The sequence below is a fragment of the Pseudophryne corroboree genome, chromosome 10 (genome assembly GCF_028390025.1).
Source record: "Pseudophryne corroboree isolate aPseCor3 chromosome 10, aPseCor3.hap2, whole genome shotgun sequence".
Taxonomy (NCBI): domain Eukaryota; kingdom Metazoa; phylum Chordata; class Amphibia; order Anura; family Myobatrachidae; genus Pseudophryne; species Pseudophryne corroboree.
In genome coordinates this window covers 132,846,800-132,862,182 of record NC_086453.1, presented here as the reverse complement: position 1 = coordinate 132,862,182, position 15,383 = coordinate 132,846,800, and positions in this window count along the sequence as shown.

Here is a 15,383-nt window from a genome sequence, read left to right as displayed (position 1 = left end):
GAACTGATGAATCTGGTTTCTCAATGGCTGCCGAGAGAATTAGGATGTGTATCGGACTCCGAATCAATGCTGATTAAACGTGTTCACCGTATTGGTCCTGATCGACAATCTACTAAAGATAGGCCCAGACCGGTTATCATGAAGTTTCTAAATTACGCTGATAAAGTTCGTCTGCTTGATGCCTATAGAAAATGTTCCACTCTCAAATACCAGGAATCCAAGATCCTACTTTTTCAAGACTTCTCATATATGGTGGCTGCAAAGTGACGAGAGTTTTCCCCGATATGCAAACGCATGTTTGAGATGGAGCTTCGATTTGCATTACTGTATCCTGCCAAGTTAAGGGTCTCATACTCTGGAAAATTCTACTTCTTTGACACTCCGCAAGCTGCAAAAAACTTTGTGGACTCTTTGGCTTCTTCCCGCTCGTCCAGGATGGACGATGCGGATTGACACTACAGAGTTACATTGCGATGTCATTTTCAATTTCTTGAACATTCAGGTTACAGATGACCATATTTGGTGTAATGGTGAAAATGTACTCAGTATATTTCAGGTTGTTTAGTGCCTAAATATGATGTAATGTTTCATAGCATTTGTTGGTATTTTTTTAGGACAAAACTTTGTGTAGTAAATCTTTTCTTCAGTTTTATTTTTTTCTTCTTTGGCTCACTTGCCCTCTTTTTCTTATTCTCATTCTTTTTCTATATATCACCGATCTCATTTCTTCTTTTTTTTCTCATCTTTACTCAGCTTTTAAAATGCTCTAGTATTAGATGGCCTTCTGGTTCGAAATCCCTTTTGCTACTCTGGTATGATTATCTCCTGCAATGTTATGCTGGGATGCGACTCAGTCGGAAATCCTCCTGGGTTCATATAATGTTAAAACGGTTTATGATAATTGTTGGAATTCTGATTGAGGTTAACACACATGGTATATTCCTACTAAATGTGATATGTTTATATTTCCCCCTATTGGACTGGTATTCATTCTCCCCTTGCCCGCTCGCTGGGACGGGTAAGGGTTCACCAAAGAGAGTTGTTAATTTTATGACTTGGCCTAGGGTTGGCATCGGTTAAATGACAGCAATTGGTAATCCCCCTAAAAAGATTAAAACTGCTCTTAAATTAGTAACTTGGAATGTGGAAGGCTTAAATTCCCCTATAAAGAGAAAGAAAATTCTGACCCACCTGAAATGTTTACGACCAGATATAGTTTTATTGCAAGAAACACACTGGAAAATCTCTGACCCTAATGTGGTAAGGGATTCTTGGATAGGAGACTTTAAAACGGCATCTTACACATCTAAACAAAGAGGGGTCATGATTATTTTTAGCAAATTTCTTATTTACAATATTAGTGACTGCTTAATAGACCCGGAGGGAAGGTATCTGTTTTTGAAATTGACTATACATGATTTGCCCTACACAATAGCTAACATTTATGCTCCCACGGGCACTAATGCCCAATTTTTCACGGATATTTATGCAAAGTTACAAGACTGGGCAGAGGGCGCAATTATTTTGGGTGGGGATTTTAACTGTGTTCAATTGACAGGATTAGACAGAACCACCTCCGCCAACGCCCATGGTTCGGTCGCCACCCCATCGCTTTCCTTACTGACCAATTCGATGAGATTATGCGATCCCTGGAGGTGCCAACATCCTGATTCTCGTGAGTATACGTTTTACTCGCATCCCCATCACTCCTCGTCTAGACTAGACTATTGGCTAATCTCAGATACTCTTCTGCAACAGGTAGTGCACTCCCAGATAGATCCTATTCTCCTTTCTGACCATGCTCCGGTATGGTTCACTATAAGATTGGACACTCCTATACCACACTCTTACAACTGGAGGTTTCCAGCCTACATGGAAAACTCTTCAGACTTTCGCCTGCATCTTGAACAGTCATTTCTAAATTATAAGACTGATAATATAGAACATGTTGAAGACATAAATCTATTTTGGTCCGCCTCGAAGCCAGTAATACGGGGTCAGATTATGGAGTATGTTTCCAGGAGACGCAATGCCCTATGTACCAAGTGAGCGAGTGTCTCTCATGATATTCATAGGAACAGGTTTTTTAGAACTGGCAATAAATCGGGCCGGTTATTGGCAAATTTAGTTCGGTCATACTCTGCTCCTTCACGTATCACTCAATTGTATATTGATCCTACCTCTACTGTTATGGATACTCCTGCTATCTCAGAGGAATTCTTATGATATTATCAAACTTTGTATCAGTCTCCTCCTGATCATCCAATAGACGGTCTGAGATTTCTGGAAAAAGCAGGACTCCCAGTACTAACGGAGGAAGAGAGAGCATCGCTAACAGCACCGGTCCAGGAATCGGAATTATTATCTTTCATTAAATTGTTGAAAAAAGGGAAATCCCCTGGTCCGGACGGGTTTGGGGCAGAGTACTACCGAATGCTTGCTCCCCACTTGATACCATACATGCTAGCTCTTTTTAATTCATTATTGCAAGGAAATTCAGCTCCGACCGGTTTTGATGAAGCTAGAATAGTGGTCTTTCCGAAACCGGGAAAAGACCCTAACTATGTTCAATCCTATAGGCCGATATCCTTACTGAACCAGGACTTAAAGTTATTTACTAAATTGTTAGCGTCTCGACTTCAGCCCATTCTGCAGCGAATTTTACATCCTGCTCAAAATGGGTTTGTTCGAAACAGAACTTCAGTACATAATATACGTACTTTGTTGGCAGCGATACATAGCTCAAAGCAATCAGAGTGTCGAAAAGCCCTTATAGTCAGTTGTGATGCTGATAAAGCATTTGACCGCGTCTCCTGGTCTCATATACTGCGAGTCCTACAGGCCCAACACTTTGGTGCAGAGTTTATTAACGTCTTTAAAACTCTACATGCCTCACCGCAGGCGTTTATCACGATTAATGGATTAAACACTAAAATCATTTCAGTTACATAGGGGGACGAGACAGGGTTGCCCCCTCTCCCCCTTGTTATTTAATCTGGCTTTGGATCCGCTCATACGCACATTCATAGATGATGTGTCCTGGAAGGGTATTAAAGTGGGCTCTCATACCATAAAAGTATCCGCTTTTGCGGATGATCTTTTACTATACTTTAGCGATCCTATAACGTCCTTTCCCTCACTATTGACCACTTTACAGAATTTCAATTTAATATCAGGATTTTTGATTAATTTTGATAAGACGGAGGCACTGGCATTGGGTGGAGATGCGAGAGGGGGCTGGGATGATGCGTTTCCGTTTAAATGGGCACATGATTGTATAACGTATCTTGGTATACGTGTATCATCTAGTCCCTCGGAATTGTATTCTTTAAACTTTTCTTACTACATTAATAAGATGATTGAGGACTTTATGAGATGGCAACACCTGCCGATCTCATACTTGGGTAGGTGCCATTTGTATAAAATGGTGTCTTTCCCGCGTTTGCTTTACCCAATACAGATGCTCCCATTCTTGTTAACAAAAAAGGATATACATACAATAAATAAAGCCATTACTAAATTTATATGGGCGAATAAACGCCCTCGTATTGCATTGTTTAAATTAAAACAACCACCCTCACTTGGGGGAGTCAATCTCCCCTGCCTGAAAGATTACTCTTTGGCGGCTAATTATAGATGTGCCTTAGATTGGATAGGTAATGGGGACAATTTTGTTAACAAGGCACTAGAACAGGCTTTGTTCCCTAGTCATGATTTGCTACAGATATTACATTTCCCGAATTCCTCCATATTACAGGATATAAAGTCAATTCCATTACTATATGCTCCTTACAAGGCATGGCATCAAATTAGAAAACGTTCTAAACTCACTCTGACACATTCCCTGTTCCAGCCTTTATTAGGGAATCCGGCTTTTCAGGGAGGGGAAGCAGGTGAGGTTATACACAGTTGGCACCTCCGGGGTCTCCGGTCACTATTTCAATTCTTAAATGATGACTGCTCAGCGGTATTATCTTTGTCTCAATTACGAGATAGATACCCGACTTTAAATTTTCCTTTCTTTGCATATTTTCAAATGCGTAGTTTTGCAGCGTCCGTTATAGCCCATCTACAGCCCATTGATCTCACTTTTCCGCTTGATGGAATAGTACGACGACGTCTAGACTCCCCTCACTCTACAGCTTAAATATACACTTATATCAGACGAAAGATTGACTGTACTAAACTCACCACGGGCATGGCTAAATGGAAAGACGTCTTCACGGGAGTGGATGTACACACTATTATTAAATGGTCTAATTTGCTTAATAAACAGTTGGTATCTTCCTCATATGCGGAGATGCATTTGAAAATTTTACATAGAGCTTATTATACTCCTCGGCTACGGTTCCTTACAGGGGCAGCAGACGACTCTCTTTGTTTCAAATGTAGGTCCCCTGATGCTGATATTATACATTGTTTATGGTCTTGCCCAGTTATACAATCATTCTGGGATCTAATACAGATATACATTAAGACTAATTTGGGTATTCCATTTACATTAACAATGGCATGGGCCTTTTGGAATTATATAGAACCCCAAACCCCTGCAATGACCAAGGGTACACGACTACTTCTGGCTCGCATCACAGCTGCGGCGAAGAAAACAATATTATCTCAGTGGATACAAAAAGATCATATTCCCATTTCTCTTATGCTGCCCCGGTTATTATTTCTATTCCAAATGGATTGGACTGAATGTTCTTTAGATGTTGAATCCCGTGCTGCTATGTTTTTTGCAATTTGGCTTCCTTTTTTAAGGTGGTTAGATTAACAACTTGGTATAATATGGCAACTCTTACTGATGGGTCGCCACCGTTCTGAATTTCTTTAAATGGGGCTCTCGCCATTAGATATCTACCGTCCCACCTTCACTCATTGCCATGCTGTTATGTAGCTATTACGCATTGTTATACTGTACTTCATGACCATTTGGGAATTTATTAATTTGCTTCATAGTATTCTACAACTAAACATATCACTGTAATGTACGGACAGGTGTTTTGACTGTCCGCCTTTAATGTCCCATGTTGTATTATTACATGTGTGTTACTTTTCTTTTGTTCAATAAACACAATTTAAAAAAAAAAGAATGGCCTGAGAGATGTGTATAACCTCCTGCCAGAAGGATTGGATCAGTGGACATGTCCACCAAATATGTAGAAGGGTGCCAGAAGGGGAGGAGCAACGCCAAAAGAGAGCTGAAGAGGAGGGATACGTAGCATGGAGAAGAGAGGGGTGCCTGTACCATCTTGTCAGAACTTTATATTGAGTCTCTCTGACCTGGACACAGACAGAGCTCGTGTGGGTTTTTAGGAAACAATTTTCCCAGTCTTTAGGCGACAAGGAAATGCCCAGGTCCCTCTCCCAAGCCACAGCAAAGGATGGAGTAACGTTAGGTTGGGAATGGCAAACAATCTTGTAAAGTGTGTAAATAGTGTGGGTCGGGTCAAGGACAGCAACACAGAGTTTCTCAAAGAGGGTCAATTCTCTAGTGGCGTTTCGGAATCTAGACCCAGTCACCAAAAAGTGTCTTATTTGTAGGAACTTCCAAAAATCCTGCTGGGGGATGTGGACTTCGCCCACAGGTCTGAGAACTGTCTGACTCCAGTCGACGACACCATCTGACCGACCCTGAACAGACCACTTAGCGCCCATTGCGAGAAGTGGGCAGCGTTGACACCCGGAGCAAAGTCAGGGTTGGCCAGAAAGGATGTCAAGGGGCTGAATTTAGAAGAAATATAAGGTAGTTCCCGCAGTGACTTCCAGGCAGCAAGTGTAGGAGTTATAGTTGGATGGGGAAGGCACAACTTAGGGGAGCAGGGGAGCCAAGGAAATATTTCTGGGAATTGCTGTACGTACAGGCCCTCCAGTTCCACCCATTGTTTAAGCTCACGGTGTCTCGTCCAGTCTATAATTCTACTCAAAAGAATGGCCTGATAGTAATATTTTATATCAGGAAGCTGGAGGCCGCCACTCTCAATCGATTTGGTCAACTGGGAGCGTTTAAACCTAGGTCTCCTCCTGTGCCAAACAAATTGCTGGATCAAAAGTGAAACAGCTCGGAACCAAAACTCCGGGATGCAGATCGGGAGGGTCTGCTTTACATATAATAACTTAGGGAGGTTATTCATCTTAACTATGTTAATCCTCCCAAACCAAGATAGATATTTCATATTCCATCTGGAGTAATTTTGAATCGTTTGCAAAAGAGGCAAATAATTCAGTGGTAACAACTGGAACTCGTTAGCGGACAGCTTAACACCGAGATAAGTTATGTGGGAGGATTGCCATGAAAAAGGGAAAGGGCGTTTAAGGTCCGCAACGGAGTCTGCAGAGGCGGAAATGTTAAGAGCACTAGATTTAGCATAATTAATTTTGAAATTGGAAAGCTGTCCGAATAGGTCGAGTTCTTTCATGAGGTGCGGTAGAGAGTCCGTGGGATAGGATACTATGGCCAAGAGGTCATCGGCAAACAGGGCTAACTTATATTCTCCATCTCCTACGGTAAAACCTGTGATGGCATGATTGGCCCGTATAGACCTAGCCAACGCCTCAATACACAACACAAAAATCAAAGGAGATAATGGACAGCCTTGTCTAGTGCCGTTGCTAATGGTGAATGGGTCAGACAAGGTGCCATTTACGCGGACTCTTGCTGTCAGGGAGTCATACAGGGCCATTATCCAAGAAAATGCATTGGGACCTAAGCCTATATGCTCCAAAATGGATTCCATAAATTTCCAACTGACCCTATCAAATGCCTTTTCGGCGTCAGTAGAGAGTAGAATAGTAGGGGTAGAGCTATGGGATGCCAAATGGATGAGGTTGAGGATTTTGGTTGTGTTGTCTTTGGCCTCTCGGCCAACCACAAAACCTACTTGGTCATTATGAATCAAAAGGGGGATCAGCGCACTCAATCTATTCGCCAAAATCTTCGCGTAGATTTTGAGGTCTATGTTGAGGAGGGAAATGGGTCTGTAGCTGGTGCAGACCAAAGGGTCTTTGCCCTGTTTTGGTATCACCGAGACATGGGCCTCCAGAGAATCTCGGGAGAAATGAGAGCCAGACGCAATCGAATTAAACGCTCGGAGGAGTAGGGGGAGCAACCTATCTTTAAACACCTTATAGTATTCGATAGTGAATCCGTCGGGGCCAGGGCTTTTTCCGGATGGCATAGAGGAGATGGCCTGATCTAGCTCTTGGGCAGTGAAGGGGGCTTCCAGTATACTGAGCTTCGAGGGCGGGAGGACAGGATAGTCAATGGACTTCAGATAGTCCCTTATTTTTTGGAGTGAAAGGTGGGGGTCTAAATCTGAGGGAGCACTTTCTAGATTGTAAAGCAAGGTGTAAAATTGTGCAAAGCAAGCCCCAATCTCAGGTGATTTGAATTTGGGGATCCCTCTGACGTCCTTCACCGAACTAATAAACGAAGCCGAGTGTTGGGCACGTATAGCGTGAGCCAGGATTCGCCCAGGCTTATTGCCCCATTGATAATATTTCCATTTACATTTATGAATGAAGTGAATTATATTATCAGAGAGGAGTTTATTCAGCTGTGAGCGGCTTCCGACAATTCCACAAGGGTCACATCTGACAGGGATATCTTGTGAGAGGTCTCGAGGGCATGAATCTTAAGTAAAAGTCCTGAGATCAGAGATTGCTTCTGTATCTTTTTATAAGTGCCCAGTTGTATCAATTTGCCGCGGAGGACACATTTGTGTGCCTCCCACACAGTAAGGTGGGAGACATCGTCTGTGACATTCGTGGCAATATAATCATCTAGGGCCTTGTCTAAGGCATCCTTACAGAGTGTATCGTATAGAAGAGACTGATTGAGTCTCCAGGTCCATTGTTTATGGGGACCATGAGGGAGGGCCAGAGTCAAAGTCACTAGGGCGTGGTCAGACCAGGTGATAGAGCCAATAGTGGCATCTATGAGAAGCAGGAGATGTCTATGGCTAAGAAATAAGTAATCAATGCAGGAGTAAACCCTGTGAGGGTGAGAATAAAAGGAATAGTCACGCCCTGAGGAGTTGAGGGTTCTCCAGGAGTCAGCTAGTTGTTGTGTGTGGAACAGGCGTTTAACACGGCGATATTTGGATGCAACAAATCCAGAGGTTTGGGATGACGTGTCAGTGCTGAGGTCCAACGTCCAGTTGAAGTCACCACCTAAAATGATGACACCCTGGAATAGAGAGTCTAACCTCAGGAGGTGGGAATTGAAGAAAGACAATTGGACCTGGTTCGGGGCATAAATCACTGCAAAGGTGAACATTTGCTCAGTGATTTTACAAGTCAAAAGGAGGAGCCTACCCGTTACTACCCTATGTACGGTGACGTCCGTAACACGCAAGTCCCTGGAGAAAACGATAGCCACTCCCTTGGATTTGCTACCTGGGGTGTTACAGTAATATGCTGCGGGGAAGTAGCGACTGGCGAGAGAGGGGTTACGAATTCCAACCTTAAAATGGGTCTCCTGCACTAAAGCAACATCTGCTCTTTCAGATCTCAGTAAACGCAGAAGGCTAGATCTCTTCTCCGGCGTGTTAAGACCACGCGCGTTGAGGGACAGCACTTTAATCTTCCCCGAGGTACTCATGGTGGAATGAAGTAAGGTGAATTCCCATACATCTGAAAGTGGAGGGAGAGAAAAGGGGGGGGAAGGAAGAGCAAACATGGAAAAAGAGACAAAGGAAGAAATACAAAAACAATATAATAACATCAGCGAGAGACCCGCAGGAGAGAGACCGAACCGTATCACCGTCAGCCTCCCTACCGGCATAAAGCCAAAGGCGGGTTTAATGGGGGGGGGGGGGGGGGTGAACCGCCACAGAAACCATGGTGAAAAATCATGTTTAAAACTGACACAAAAAGAGAGGCGAAAATAAAGCATCCTACACTAACAGAAGTGGCCAGCAGGGGACAAGGGCAGCAGAAAAGTCCACAGCCCTCACCCCCCTCCGGCAAATCATGAGCAAACAAATTAACTAGTCATCAATAACCTCCGTAAACAGCTAGGAGTTAACACTAAACATAAGGAAGGACTCTTCGAAAAAGAAAAAATACCCTCCATCATTGCGTTATCAGCATGAGTCTCTATAGAAGGAAAAAGGAACATGAACAACATTCTCATTCAGAAGGGTCCTTTACAGCAAATCAGTCTTGGAGGGAGACACAGTCGACTGGACTCTTTTCTTGGTGCCCCGAACCTCATGCCATGGTTGCGAGCTAGAAGCTTGCTTAGGGAGAGGAACATCAGGGAGAGGAAACTCCCAATCCGGGATGGACAGTGAAGGTAGACCCAGTGAGGAGCAGAACAGGGAAAGGTCTGCGTGGGAAGATAGGGTGTACCACTTTCCGGAGGAACAGGCTTTGAGGTTAAAAGGGAAACCCCAACGGTAACGTAGCTGACGTTTTCGTAATTCGTCCGTTAGGGGCTTCAAGGATTTCCGCTGCTGGAGTGTATACCAACAGAGGTCTTGATAGAAACTTATATCACAGCCATTGAAGTCGATACCATCCAGTTGCCGAGCTTTGGACATAATTTCCTCTTTCTGGGCGAAATAATGGAGCCGGCAAATGACATCACGAGGCCAGTCGGTGGAGAGGCCTCTCAGTCTGAGGGCTCTGTGGGCTCTGTCAAAAGTGATAACGTTACCCGAATCCTTATTCAAGAGTTCGTTAAAAATCTTGGTCAGAGCGTCCACCAGCCCAGATTGGGGAACCTCCTCTGGGAGACCACGGACACGGATGTTGTTCCGCCTGCCCCTGTTGTCGATATCCGTCATTCTGAACTGCAAAGCCCAGATTTCCCTGGATTGAGCAAGGACGGAGTCTCTCAACAAGGACATACAGGAAGCTCCAGCCTCTTGGTCTTCTTCCAGAGTCACCAAGCGATCAGACAGGTGGGAGATATTGCTTTTAATGGAGGCGAGCTTATTCCTGATAATGTCTTGAAGGTCTTGCTTAGTTGGAAGGGACTTCATGAAGGTCAGGATTTCCCAGAGATCCAGACCGCCTGTTGACGCAGGGTCAGCCATGTCATCAGCCGGATTCAAGATCGAGAAAGCAGAGGGAGAAGTCGGGGGATGGGGGAATGAGCGGTTCTCCATCTGTGGGGAGGTCGTAAGGTGGAGGAAAGGCCTCAGGTCAGTTTGGGACCTCGTGACTTTTTGAGGTTGGTTTTTGTTGCTCCGCCTAGAGGATTTCGAGGTACGCCCCATACTCCGGGGGAAACAGCAAGAAGGATGTTTGCAAGTAGCTCAGGATGTGTCAGGGTTAGCAAACTACAGACAACAGCATAGCTCCCGTGGAGAGGTCACTCCCCGTGGCCAGGTCTCAGACGGCCATCAGGTGGCCCCAGGTAGAATGGTAGAGAATGAGAGCTCAAGACGGTGCAGGACAGTGCAGAGCCGTAACCTTGGCAGCTAAAGACAGAGCCGCAGGAAGCACCGAGGGGACGGGGCATCAACAGCAAAGGGGGGAAATGAGTAAGGCAGGGGGGCCCCCATGAACGGGTAGGGTTCCGGTAATTGGGAGCAAGAATAAGCTGCCAAAGCAGATCAGGGCGGCAGTAAAACACACCCGGGCGCTGCTGGTCTCCTCCGCCGGGCCTTGGCCGTCTCTCCCTCCGTCTTCCACAAATAAAGATGGCCGCCGCTGGAATTCCGGAGCTCCCGGGTCGGCTTCGGTCGGGTCTCGAGTCCCCCCCTCCGCACGTTGGACTCCGGAGCGCAGGCTGGGGTAAGCGCAGGGCAGGAGCAATGTTCAGGAGTCCCAGTGAGGCGTCCAGGGGACCCCTCCACACGGCGGGGGGACGGTTACAAATCAAGGCCCTGGTTTCAGGGCAGAGAGTGGGCCGCAATCCGCAGGAGCCAGGAAACCGGCTCCCCGACTCTGAAGCACCAGCTCACTGCTATTTCCACAAGTGGGTGATGCAGGACAGGGCCTTGAAACAGAGAATGAGCGTGGGAAGGTTATATTAGCTGTAAAAAAATAACAGGTCCCAGGGAGCTCTTGGAAAGCACAGCCTGCCTAATCAGCCTCCAGGCAATGCCCCCGCGGCCACCTCCCCACACCGCTCTTCAAAAAGGAACACCGCCGTCCAGAGCCCAGCAGGCCACCGCAGATCCCGGACCAGCCAAAGGATGAAGGGATGACAGTCCACAAATGATGCAAGAGCTGGCACAGAGGGTCTCCCCACCTAGTGTGAATCAGCAGGGGGGTTTCTCTCACCTCTAGAGTCTGGATCAAGTGTAGGAACAACTAGGTGGTCATTTGCTGCATAAAGATGATCTCTGGTGCAGTGAGGGGCATCCAGGGCTTCATACAGGTGTGCATAGCCTGCATCAGCCTGTGTCCCAGGGATCCAAGATGGCCGATGCAGCACACACACAGCTGCCTCCCTTCTCTGTTTATCTCCAATGGGGCCGAGTGGGGGGTCTCCCCTGCTGCTACAGGGGACAGCAGGACTCAAACAAAGCAGGTGGGTTATGTTGGGAGGTTAGGAGGGGTCCCACGCCACCGTTCAGGCACGATCGTGGAGCACCCGCGCCACGGAGCCCAAACCGTGGATCGGCGCCGAACTCTAGCCCCCGGCTTCCCGGCCCGCCTAGGTCACAACCCGCAGGGACAGAGCAGGCTGTCCCCCGGCTCCGTGACTGTTGGCGGCCGGCTCCAGGGGGTCACAGGCAGGTAGGGAGAGCTCAATGCCCGCGGTAGAAGTCGTTTTGGAGCTGCTGTAGGGGTTTATAATAACATGGGCCCCAGAGCATATAGACGGAACGTCTTTTCTTCACAGAAGCTAGTCCACGTCCCCGTGTATATTTTATTATATGCTATGTGATAACTCCTTAACCTCCCCCACACACACACACTCTTTCCCCTTTCTTCCTTTTGTACCCTTTCCCTTTCCGTATACATGGAACAAAACTTTAATAAAAAAATTATTGATGGAAAATTGTACAATGTAAGGGCTGCGTAGGGTTATCGCAAGACCTTGCGGTGTTAGAAGAACAGAGTTTCAGTGATCTTGCATTGCATCAGGTTTCCATTGCACTGCAGCACTAGATGGGCCAGGAGCTCCTGTGAGGCACAAACAGTTACTGAATAAGTATTGAGTCTCATGGTAGTTTACATCCAGGAAGATGTCTGGCTTGCCAGGCTGAGGCATGTTGGTGGCACAGAGGTTAGCATTGCTTCCTCCCACAGTCCTACTTGTAATATGAAATGAATTTGGACTAGAGTGGTAAGCTCCACTAGAGCAGAGGTTCAATATCAAAAAATTCACTGCACAGTCCTGATTAGTACTGTACAGAACCCAGCTGAACTCAACTTGCTTGATCCAGGGCTGCTGTGGGGGCCACGAGGGGCTGCTAAAACATCTAAGGAGCTGCTTTATTTAAAAATAAAATATGAATAAAATAAACAAGACACACAGGTATGCTCACAGGTGTATAACTGGGACACACAGGTATGCTCCCTTGCGTGTAACTGGGAGCTGTGAAAAACGAAAATAAGGCAACCGACACAAAATATGTAAATAAAAATGCAACTAAAAAATGGAAAAAAGAAACCCACAAGATTTTCACAAAATAAGTCTCCAGACTGCGTGGAGAGGAAAATATCCAATCTTGATCCTGTGGTATACACCAGTTTATTTGCATCCCAGCATTAAATCCGAGATTATCGTAATCCCTGAAAATGGAGAAGGGGGTACAAATTCAGAGGCTTTGGCCCCTAGTTTTTCAGTTTGTCCAGTAATGTGGTAATTATATATTTGTTTGGTTAAACTCTGTTCTTTTCAACACCAAGATAGGAGTGAAGGTGAAATCCTGTGTGTTGTTCCTGATTGTGTGTGCCTCTCTAATTTTTAATCACCTTCTTGACAATGTCCTCTTCCTCTTGCCTCTTCTCATAATGTGAAAAGTCATCAAATATGGAGGTGGTACTGTATGTTTGCAGCTAGATATGATTCGGAGAACTTGGCAAGCTTTTTCCAGGGGGACCACCTGAAATGATGGGTTTATTGAACTGTGCATGTCCTGCTTAAACAACATAAGGGTGGGTTGGAGGTCCCAAGGACAAATCCATCTTGCACCTCTTCTTTTTTTTTTAATTATGTGCTCTTTGGGGCCTAGTTTTTAAAACTGCCATCCTGTCTGCCACTGCAGTGCCACTCCTAGATGGGCCACGTGTTTTTGCCATCTACTTGTGTCGCTTAGCTTAGTTCATAGGTTCTCAAACTCGGTCCTCAGGACCCCACACAGTGCATGTTTTGCAGGTAACCCAGCAGGTGCCCAGGTGTATTAATTACTTTATGACACATTTTAAAAGGTCCACAGGTGGAGCTAATTATTTCACTTGTGATTCTGTGCGTAGACCTGCAAAACATGCACTGTGTGGGGTCATGAGGACCGAGTTTGAGAACCTGTGGCTTAGTTAGATCCAGGGACCTCGGTGCAACCATTTGGCCTAAAAACAGTATTGTGAGGTGTGAGGTGTTCAGAATAGACTGGAAATTAGTGAAAATTAATGTTATTGAGGTTAATAATACTGTAGGAACAACAACAAAAAATTCTGTGATCTTAGCTGTTTTTAAGTTTTAAAAAAATCCATATCTAAAACCAAAATCAAAACCAAAACCTGAAAGGGTGGTTTTGGCAAAACCAATCCAGATCCAAAACATGAACGGAGATCCAGATCCAAAACCAAAACACAAAACCCGAAAAGTGTCCGGTGCACATCTCTAATTATGAACACAAAGTTTCAAGTTGCTAAAATCTAGCTTATTCGTTTCAGGTCTGTATGATTCTTAATTGCTATAAATCTGAAACAATGTTGCTGATCTAACCATAGATCAGGCCACTATGACACAAGAGAGGGGTGGTCTTCAGTATGCCGACTGACGGGATCCCGGCGCACAGTATACCGGCAGCCGGCATACCAACACTTATTCTCCCTCGTGGGGGTCCACGACCCCCCTGGAGGGAGAATAAAATAGCGTGGCGTGTGTAGCGCGCCACCGTGCCCGTAGCGTGGCGAGCGCAGCGAGCTCGCAAGGGGCTCATTTGCGCTCGCCACACTGTCGGCAAGCCGGCGGTCGGGCTCCCGGCACCGGTATGCTGGTCGCCGGGAGCCCGCCCGCCGGCATACCATAGTGAACCCCAAGAGAGGACTCTGTTATTCATGTACATAAACTATTGAAGCTAATTAAGCTGCTTTGATCAGACGCTAGCAGCACACCTCAAGGAGAATTTAATCCTGTTAAATCAGTCATAGATGCTGATATTGTGTTGTGTGACAACATACTGATATTTGTAAAAATAATGTACTAGCAGCCAGCAGCAGCTCCAACCTCGGTGGAGGAGGGGGGCTGCCACTGGCCGTGCTGCCGGCTTCCTGGTCTTTGCCACGAGTCCCTGCTCCCTTGTCCCTGCCACCACCGGGCCCCGACATCTCCAGTATACAATGTAGTTCACAGACGCCGGTACTGGTGCATGCGCAGTAGCAGCAACGGCACTGCACATGCGCGAACTCCCGGCTTCTATGGACTGCATCGGCTGCAACCCATAGAAGCCAACTAGGGCTGCCCGTAAGGCAGAGAGTCGCTTTCTACCGGAAACCAGCTCTCTGCTATTTGCAGCCCGGTCTGGCAGTCCTAGAGGGAGGAAACACCTCCCAATGGGACTACCTGTAGTGTCTCTGATTGGCAGGTAGGACTTCCAATAGGAAGTCACTGCCAGTGAAAGTGAAGCCAGTACAATCTCACGGACTGCATCTGGCTTCACTGACTCTGAGCTGAGGTGGCAGATTTTATAGGTAAAACCCGCCACTGCTGGCAGTTCATTTCAGGTAAAATGATTATATTAAATAAACACTAAAATTAACAAAACCTCTCTCAAGTATGACTCCACAGTGGAGAAAATAATATAAATATTCATATAATTAGAACATCCTCAGTATTATCAGCACTAAATTATGCCCAATACACTTTCTAAATAATGCATATAGTGTTAAAATTTAATAAGGATATAATAATATTTTTGACTGCACGGTGATCCTTATTAAAAGGGGAGGAGCAGAAAGAGACACAGAGGGATGGGGGACCTGCTGAGAGACACTTGGGAATGGAGGGGGCTGAGAGACACAGAAATGGAGGGGGCTGAGAGACACAGGCGGATGGGGGGCTGAGAGGCACAGAAGGAGACTGAGAGACATGGGAATGGAGGGGGCTGAGAGACACAGGGGGAGGCTGAGAGACACAGGAATGGAGGGGGCTGAGAGACACAGGCGGATTGGGGGCTGAGAGGCACAGAAGGAACTGAGAGACAAAAGGGAATGGAGGGGGCTGAGACACAGGGTGAGGCTGAGAGACATAG